Below are 10,809 nucleotides of genomic sequence, written 5' to 3'. Positions count from 1 at the left end.
AAAATGGATAGAAGACAGTAGGAAATTTACATCGAGAATTTGCTTTGTTGAGGTATAAAGGGGTAATGTCGATGTGTAAGGGTCAGTATAGTATTTTGGTCATTAGTTAATTTAAACAGGGATATAAAAACTTTACCTATCTTATACTTTGTGATTTAGAAACATTTTCCCATTACAATAACTGATTTTGGGTAACGATCTTCAAGAAAAAAGGTGGGGGCAGTTCACAGGCACGCTTAGTGAGATTGCAGAAAACCAAAAAATACCATGGCCTGCGTAATATGCAAATGATGGCATAATGATGTGGAAATGAACAACATTATTAGAAGGAGGGCAATAGCGGAGGCAAAATGAGGGTAAACAATATGGTAGAATGATTCAGAAATCTATATCTTTTGCTAAGTGATACCACTATTGGCAGAGGTAATGACTACAATTAAATCATGAAGCTGTGGACAACAGACTAAAAAAACATAGGCAGGGTAGCTGCTACACTAGTGAACATGTATATGCAAGAGGCTGTTATTACTGCTTGTAGTCATAGAGGGGTATATTGCTACCCTTGGAAGTGCTAAGTCATCCATTCATGACTAACATACCGTGCCCACCACTACACAGAAATAGTGGACTGCTGCTGTGTGAACACAGGCACAATATAGTAGCTGGTTGAGATGTGTAACTATAGAGACCTTTCACCAACCAGCTTAGGATAATATTGAATATATCCCAAACACCTACCTCAACCTTAGTCCATCAGTTCCTTGATGCCATGCAACAGCTTGTGGCTTCTACGCACCATAGAGGTATGAGGCAACACCTTGCAGGCATTTTAAGTAATAGAGTGGTTCTTTGAGGTACTGGAAGCTTCTGCCTGCACATAGAGAGCAGGGACAATAGTATATCAAATGTAAGGGGTTTCACCCCATCAACTACCATGAGATTTGCAACATACAGGGTGTAATATCCAATGTGTTGGTAGGCCATCCAAACAGTTCCCAGAGCTCCCACATCTAACACATGTGTAACTTTTACCAGGGGTTTGTGTGGGTGATTTTCCACAAGGCTATATTATTAGGAATGTCGGATATGCCCTAGAACCATGGTTAATGACAAGAACTGGAAACCCTCTGGACATGGCAGGAAATGTACAGAACTGAGTCGTTATTGAATATGTGTGTTTGGCCTGCTAAAGGCCCATTTCTGCTGATTGGACAACTCTAGAGGTGCACTGCAGTATGATTCTGGAACATGCACTAAAGCAAATTACAGTATATACAGTGTTGCACAACATACTGATAAGCAAACAGTTACAACAAGGTAGAAATATCTGGAAGGACGAAGTCCCAAAGTCATCATTGGAGGAGGAACTTAAGGAGGAGGAGTCTGTGAAGATGTTAACGGCAGGAGGCTGGAAAAGCAATTTACAAGGAAAGAAATATATGGACTGGAAGTGACTACGAAAAACAGAGGCACATACAGTACAGGTAACCGAGTACTGAAAGGCAGAGAGCATTTATCATTATATACACAGGTGGAGACAGGCACAGTGGCAAAAATAAGCAGTGTGTGTGGATGTGTGTGTGCGTGTGTGTGTATGTGTGTGTGGGTGTGTGTGTGTGTGTGTGTGTGTGTGTGTGTGTGTGTGTATGTGTGTGTGTTTGTGCTTGTATGTGTAAGGATATTGCTCCAGCAGATGATGCAGCACTGTACTGGTGTGTAATAGACAAGTCCAGGACACCTAGAGAGAGAAATGCATGTCCTGTCCTGATAGGGTCCCAAGCATGATCCTCTTTACACATAGGACAGAGTGCTCTGACAGCATAAACTGAGTTTCACCATGAATGGCCTACTCATGACACCCTATCTACATGTACTTCCATGTCACCCTGCAGGGTCCTCAACAATGGATGGTGGTGTGGGGGTGGTGGCAATATGAGTCACAATGGTGGCAATATGAGTCATAAACTGTGCCCGTACCCTCTCACAGTAAGTCTGTCCACCAGATGCATAGGTGGAATGCCAAATGCCATATGTTCATAATGCTGCATATCTGTTCCGACATTCCCAAAAGTCTTTTAATAAGACCAAGTACTATCTTGACCAGCTCAGCTATAGCTGCATGTATCATTACCTGTCCCTGTATTATGGCCCTATTCAAATGCAGCCATACAGGCATTCAGACTCTAGGGGAACTGATAGCCATGGTGTGTTTGGCCACAGGCATGACAACCCACGAGGACATCATCTCTCTGAATGAAGGAGGCATCAATAAAGGGTGACCGTGCCACTGGAGATGAGGCCACTCTCTTGTCAGGTGTGTTGGTATCTTCCTGTCCCTAGGTGGCATCCTGGGTTTGTGAGTGAGTTTCATAGGGACAGGAGCTATACTTGTGGAAGGGAGTGGGTCTGCAGCCATTACACTGCCTGAGTGAATTATTGACACCATGCAGATGTATAACCACAATGGAGGACCCTGATATACAGCACTATGAAAACACAAAAAAATTACCTAATTTAAGGAAGAGCCCTTCAACAATACCTGAAACACAGTTTAAATACACCTGTTTAACACTGTATTATAGAAAAATATTATTTAACACACCTTGAACAGACTGCCTTTGCACCTGCAGGCCTGATGTTCCAGTAAACCAAAGGGCCCATGCTTGCATGCTAAGACCCTACATGGGACAAGTAAGCAGACAGAAACTCATATTCAGATATACCTAGCTGGGACTTCACAGATGGATATACTTGGTGCCATGTGCAACTCAGCAGTATTGTCAAATTCTCTACTGTGGATTTCAGAAGTGTCTGGATCTCCAGACAGAAATGACAAGAATTCCTCTGTGCCTGTCAAAGATGATTCTGTCAGTGGACCCATCATGTGCACCTCTGCTGATGTGCTGGATGGTTTGCCTTAATGTATGTTGCAGCAACTATGTTGCTGGCCCTTCTTCAGTCTTGCACATTCTGATTTTGGCCACTATCAGCACTGATGCCCTGTGTAACACCTCACCAGATGGGCATATGGAAGGCCTGGCCAGATTTCTCATGACAGAGCATCTGCTGACCATGCTGACAGAAGGCCTGCAGCATGATGTTATTCTCTACTTGGGAGAATTTACATTTATAAAATTTCCAAACATCGGACATGGCAACCTTGAATTGAAAAGAAATGCACATATAAGCTATTTGAAGGCTACAAATTATATACCCATATGCAGCTATTCTTGCAACTGGCCAGTGTTGGCAAGACCCCCTCTTTCATTATAACAATTATGTGAGATTACCCACATGTATGAGAAGCAACCATGTGAAAGTGTAATGCATAATGTTTCTCCAGGCAGTTGTGTCAAAGTATGCCAAGCAGGAAACCACACACACACACACACACACACACACACACACACACACACACACACACACACACACACACACACACACACACACGCACACGCACACATGCACGCACGCACACATGCACACACACACACACACACACACACACACACACACACACACACACACACACACACACACACACACACACACACACAAATACACTGGCTGTATCTGTAACATCTCATGCCATCTGTATGTACTTAGGCCACACAGGAAAACATACTGCTTCTGTGTGCACTTTGGATGGACATGGATGTTGTTACATGTAATTTGTTACTCCCAGCCGTGGGGGTGGTACAGACATAGCACAGTATTTAACTGTCAGTATTTAGCAGCCTTCCTTTCAGTGGCATTCACCACTCCTATAAAGTGCAATATATCTGGGTTCACTGCAGAATTAAACAGTACACGATAAAGGAAAATATGTGTGTGTACCCCAGATATACATGGGCCTACAGTAAGACATCCCATAATCACCTGCTACTGTAAACAGAAGAGCAAAGAAGTAGTAAAGGACAAACATACACAGCCCTGGTACAAATGTAGGATGAGGGTGACCCAAAGTGCTACAAAATTCATGAAGTACAAATCCCCTACAGTGATTCCTGATGCAAGAATGACAGATGTGTTTGTTGAAGAACCCATTGGATTCATGGTCTAAACGTGAAATGACTCACTGGTACTGTGTACTCCCCTCTCCCACCCTTATACAATAACTGTAGGAGCTGCCAATACCTCACCAAACCAGCAAGAATCTCTATCACCAATTCCCAACTAATCTCCACCCTACTCTACACATCACCAATGTTTACAAATCTTAGACAGTCAGACCTACACCAACTCAAAACCTGCTACAATAAAATTGCAAAATTTGCCACTGGTGCCTCTTACCGCATCCACCACTGTGTCTCTCTTAGAGACCTTGACTGGCTTGAACTCCTTCATCTCCTACACCAAACTCAACTCACCTTTGCTCAAAACTAGTAAACCACCCTCTCCCAATCTCATCACTCCATACAATTCTCCAACCCTACCACTCTTCCAGACCACTACACTCCCACAACAAAAATCTACTCCAGGTCACCAAAGCCAAAAACTCAGCAGGTGAAGCACTATTTTCCTGTGCTATATCCAAGCTCTGGGACAACCTTCCCACTACCATAACTACCCTTCCTTCCTGCATCCTTTTCAAGACTCCACTTAAATCTCACCTAAATTCACACTGGCTTTGTCCTTGTCCAAAGCCCGACTAATAGCCCCCCCTTTAACCCTTCTCTTATTTCCTAGATTTAGATAGAGTATCCCCTCTATCACTATAAAACTGAACTGAAGGTTACTCACTGCTTGTTAATCCTTCCAGGATTTAATTATCTTTTAGTCTATTATTATTGCTATCTAGTTACTGTTTAGACAATTTGTAGCTCTGTGTTTTACTTATTTCTCGATGTTTGTAATTAGAGTTTACTACTCAATTGTACCTAATTTACTCCTGTATTTCTCCATGTCATGATCACCTCTACTGTATTCATACCTTGATTGTTATTGTTTACCATCTACCATGTTATTCTGTAGAGCTTTCCTCCCCGGGCCTCCACTGAAAAAGGACCTGTGTCCAGTCAGAATTTCTAGGTAAACAAATGTAAATAAATAAATAGATGCATCCCTCAGATGTGCAATCCATATGAGGTGGTGATTGTGAAAGTTATATCAACACACCAGTCAAACAGTACTATCATGGAGAGATGTTAACTACAAGGCTGCTTTATGCAAACCTCTGGACTGTGCCGGGTGGCTCTTCCTCACTAAGCAAACACAAACCACAGTGCTACACCCCCAGCTACTGCATAAGTAATCTCATTTAGGCATGTCATACTTACAGAACTTAAATGGTAGGAAACATGCTTGACAGCGGTAACCCTCCCATACAAGATAACAATATCATTTATGCAACAGCTGTGAGTTTAATTATCAGCATGAAGAATAATTCCCACTACATGAATATCAGCATTCATTGAATAGGACACACATTCCTCACCTGCATCTTGAACTATGTCACTAGCACAGTATACATGGAGACAAACTTTAGAACAGTGTTGTATTGAACATGACATATCACATCTCCTCAACTTCCCCTGCCATGGCAGTACCCCTTACATCAGTGAGTACAATATATAATACATACTCTTTTGGTGCAGAGAATATTGTATAAAATCTTTCAGCTTCAGGAAAATAAAAAAAATCAGGGCTAACAAGCACTAAAACTTACATACTATTTGAAAAAAAAAACAGAGAAAAGAATATGATTAGCTGATAAGGAAAGCAAGTGCCACTCCACACCCGTACATTAACATAAAGACCTCTGAAGTGTTCCTATTTTGGAGGAACATTTCTATTTTCAGGCCTGATTTAGGGTGTTCCTATTTTTGGAGGGATGTTCCTGTTTTCACACTTGATTTACCCCTTCACATGATTTTCTGAATCCCGCTCATCACATGATGTCTGAAGCTGTCTAGTACACAGAAAACCACAATGCATCACCAACACTGTCAGTGGTGTAAAAGTTATGACACTCACCTTTGATGCAGAATGTTCTACATTCTATTCTCACACCACGTAGATCAACTAAACCTAGACCCCATCTTCAGGAGTTGGCAGAAGCTCGGGTGGATGTAAAAGATCCTATGGCACCTATCAAAAAGAGCAGGAGAAGTTCACTGATGCCCTTGCCAAGCCAAGTTTCCCCTAGTAATATAAATATCACCATGGGTCTCCCCTGATAAGAGGATACTAGTCTACCAGGACTAACCTGCTCAAGAAAAGGAAAATAAATATAAGAAATGAGGTTTTAATCAGTACCATTACAGGAATGAAATGCATACATTTAAAAGTGTCCTTAATCCCCCCCCCCCCCCACACACACACACACACACAATTTTTCTTTTACTTCATTTAAGAATTTATTTCCCTTCCAATTAAAATATGTGTGTGTGTGTGTGTGTGTGTGTGTGTGTGTGTGTGTGTGTGTGTGTGTGTGTGTGTGTGTGTGTGAGAGAGAGTGAGTGAAGGTAAAATTGTAAGTAACAGATATGCCACAACTGAGTCACAGTAGCTCAAGGTTAAATGTGTCATGCACATCTCATAAAGATAGGCTAGGTGATGGTGCAAGGGATTTTCAAGAGAGGCTGCCATGACAGCAGGATGATAAGTCAGTCTGATGTTATCATGTACCTGATGCAGGTGATCCTACAGACACTGATCTGACAGTGCTAAAAGACTGTGATCAAGACCATGAATGAGAGGTTCTGCTAGGTGTAGATGAACGTTCATGTGGCCTGCATGAAATCTGTTGTGCTTCGTTCATGTGGCCTGCATGAAATCTGTTGTGCGTCGTTCCTGTGGCTTGCATGAAATCTGCTGTGCTTCATTCCTGTGGCCTGCATGAAATTTGTTGTGCTTGTTTCCCTCACTAATATGGGAGACTGCTGCACATCCCCAACTGTAATACCTTCCTTGATAAGGTCAGACCACAAAATGGTCTCCAATGAAGTAAAAATAAAACCTGGACCCCCAGCTGAACCTGGAATATTCAGAAACTATTCTAATGCTAACCTCCTGCTATTAAGTCAGAACCTGGCAAAATGTCAAGCCCACACAAACCCTGAAAACATTGCTGCCTATGCAGGACTGTTTACAGAATCCCTGTATAAGCATGTTAAGAGCTTAATAGAGGCAGTTGTATCCACCAGGAAGAAGTACAGAACTAACTTAAAAAACAAGTCACCCTGGTGGAATCACAAAATCAAAAGGCTGTATAACAGGAGGAAGAAAGTCATGGCCAAATTAAGGAGGTGCAGCATCCAGCAGGATAAAAACACTCTCATCAAACTAAACAAACTCAGATGACAATAAAAGTCTACCAAAGTTAAATTTGAGGTAAGTTTGGCCTCCCAGGCCAAGGACAACCACAAAGCATTCTTTAGCTATGTCTGCAGCCTCAAAGGTAATACACAATTGTGTGCAAAGCTCATTGTAAATGAAGCCACCTATACTGAGCCAGAAGATAAAGCAAACCTCCTGGGTGATAAATTCAGCTCCAACTTTACCCCTCTCTCCCCTTCAACCCTCCCACAATATATATCATCAAATATAACTCACCCTACTATCACTAGGGAACAGGTCCTTAATGCTCTCTCTAAGACCAGGAACCCTGCATCATTGGCCCCAGACAATATCCCAGGATGTCTTCTAATGAAACATGAAACATGACCTATCAGGGCCTCTGGAATTACTATTTAACTGCAGCCTCCAAACAGGCTTCATGCCTCATGAATGGAGAAAGGCAACAGTCATCCCTCTGCACAAAGGTAGGCCCTCTACTGGGTTCCTATTATGTAAGCAAATGCTTAAAGTTGCAAACGCTGTTTAATCGAACATGTTTACCCGAAAAGGTGAAATTCCAAAAGCATGGAACAGCGATTTTTTTTCCCAGGGAAAAAAAATCACTGGGTAGTTTTCAGGACCTTGCCATTTCCTCCACTGTAGTGCGATCCCAAAGTTGGTATATTTAAGTAGGGGGGGGTTTATATATATATATATATTTATATATATATATATATATATATATATATATATATATATATATATATATATATATATATATGTGTGTGTGTGTGTGTGTGTGTGTGTGTATGTATGTATATACATATCTCAACAACTCCTTTTTCACATGGGGTTGGGGTGACACTTCACCAGTGACAATCAACTAGAGCCAATGTTGACACTGCCAAATGGCTTGCCTATGTCTATATATATATATATATATATATATATATATATATATATATATATATATATATATATATATATATATATATTTATATAAGTATATTATATTTTATATGTATGTATTTATGTATATACATACCTCAACAACTCCTTTTTCACATGGGGTTGGGGTGACACTTCACCAGTGACAATCAACTAGAGCCAATGTTAACACTGCCAAATGGCTTATATATATATATATATATATATATATATATATATATATATATATATATATATATATATATAAAATAATAAACTTCCGAAAGCATCTGTGGAACGTAAATAAGTTAATAACTTTGCAGAACAATCATCAGAAATAATGCAACAAGTAGAACCAGTAATTGAGCGCACATTCGTTCTTTATTTATTTAAGAACTTCTTCAGAATAAATAAACTGTGCAATTTTCAGAGTTAGAATAGTGTAAGTAAACAACATAAATAATGTAGTCCAATCAAAATCACAGTTCAACCCCTTAAGCCATGATGGAAGAGTAATTATGAAAGCTACATTACTCATACACATGTATAAGGTGGGTGTACCTTAACAGGAAACCTGAGTAGCAAAAAGTCTGTTTGATCTAATATATAAGCTGTTCAAAAAATAAGTAATACTAGAGAATTAAAAGGTAATTAAGAAATAAACAGCTCAAGATATATATATATATATATATATATATATATATATATATATATATATATATATATATATATATATAAAACTGCAGTCCTTAATACATTATACATAATAATGGAAATCAGTTCTCACTGTCGCCATCTGAGTACACATTTTAAGTTAGAGGCATCATTTAACCCTGGGGAGGTTAACTCTGAAAATTGCACAGTTTATTTATTCTGAAGAAGTTCTTAAATAAATAAAGAATGAAAGTGCGCTCAATTACTGGTTCTACTTGCTGCATTATTTCGGATTATTGTTTTGGAAAGTTATTAACTTTATTTATTTTCCACAGACGCCTTTGGAAGTTTGATTATTATTTTGATAATTTTCTTCGCTAGTGTTCCCTTGGTTTTGTTTGCATATCTATCTATATATATATATATATATATATATATATATATATATATATATATATATATGTATATATATATGTATATATATATATATATATACATGTATACACACACATCCATATATGGGTCTAGTTCACATGACTAAAAACTCCAAATACTGAATTTCATTTGACTGAGACCACAATACCTAATTTTCAAAATACTGAAAACTCATTTGACTGTGTCTCATTATACTGAAAGCTTATAATGCTGAATTTCAAAATACTGAATTTTAAGCCATAGACATGATGTGTGTTTCCCTTCACTTGTGACTTGCTTGTGATAAAAAAAAATTACTGTAACTTAAAGTAACAACTGTCAGAAAACCGATAGGGTAGAAAGTAGAGTTGTAGAGTTTTTAAATGTGGGTACGTCTCTATATTTTTATGGGAAGTATCTAAAGTAATATGCCAAACATTTCATGTGCTCCTGGCAGTAGTGGCAGTGTGTACAGTACTGTAAGGTAAGTAAAAGATATATGTCCTTTTCCCAACTATAGTGTACTCCTGGAGTTAGTATATATAGTTGGGTGGGGGGTGAGGGGCACGACCCCCCCTACCTAGTTTGGTTTTATATGAGCTTTCAGTATAGTGAGACAGTCAAATGAGTTTTCATTATTTTGAAAATTAGGTATTGTGGTCTCAGTCAAATAGGGTTTACTATCAGAATTTCACCATGCAATTGCACGGCTATGAAGTATTCGAACAACATATGATCGAATACTTCATAGTTCGGCAGGTTATGTGAGCGACCGTTATTATTGCGAATGGACAGTGCATTCACAATTATAACGTTCGTTCATGTAAGGGGATCGCGGTACAGTGCGGTTAGGGAAATACATCCCTTTCCTCACTGCAGTGCGGTCTCGGAGTTGGAATATTAAGTTAGGGGGGTGTGGGGGGTACAGCCCCCCACAGGGGTGTGCAGGGGGGCTTGCCCCCCTGCATAAATGTGAGTTTAGGCTAGTTAGGTAGGGAGTTAAGGGAAGGGTGGGAGTGCTGTTAATTCATTTTCGACAATGCACAGCTGTTTTCGACATTAGGTACATACAAAAATGTGTACTTTCGGTGAAGCACTTCGCTAATACGTACACATTTTATTTTAACTTTCGACATTTTGATAGTAAACCTATATATAGATATATATTTACACACACACACACACACACACACACACACACACACACACACACACACACACACACACACACACATGATTTACTATCAATAAATTGAACGTTGATTCGGTGAATGCAGAAAGTCAAATGGCAGGTAGTTGACTCCCGAGTTGCCGAACGTTAGGAGATCAAGAGTACATATCAGCGAATGCAAGTGTGCATTCAGTAATATGCACTCAATGTCATGAGTAGAGTCACAGTACTGAGCGAAAAGGGAAATATATCCCTTTCCTCACTGTAGTGTGATCTCGGAGTTAGAAAATTTCATTTGCAGGGGGTGGGGCTTGCCCCCTGCTAAAACATGAATGACAGTGTAGGTGTTTAACTTACATTTA

Source organism: Protopterus annectens, chromosome 2.part1 (genome assembly GCF_019279795.1).
Source record: "Protopterus annectens isolate FY-2018-M chromosome 2.part1, PAN1.0, whole genome shotgun sequence".
NCBI classification, from domain to species: Eukaryota; Metazoa; Chordata; order Ceratodontiformes; family Protopteridae; genus Protopterus; species Protopterus annectens.
The sequence above is the reverse complement of the archived record's forward strand: the minus strand, read 5'-3'. Positions refer to the sequence as shown.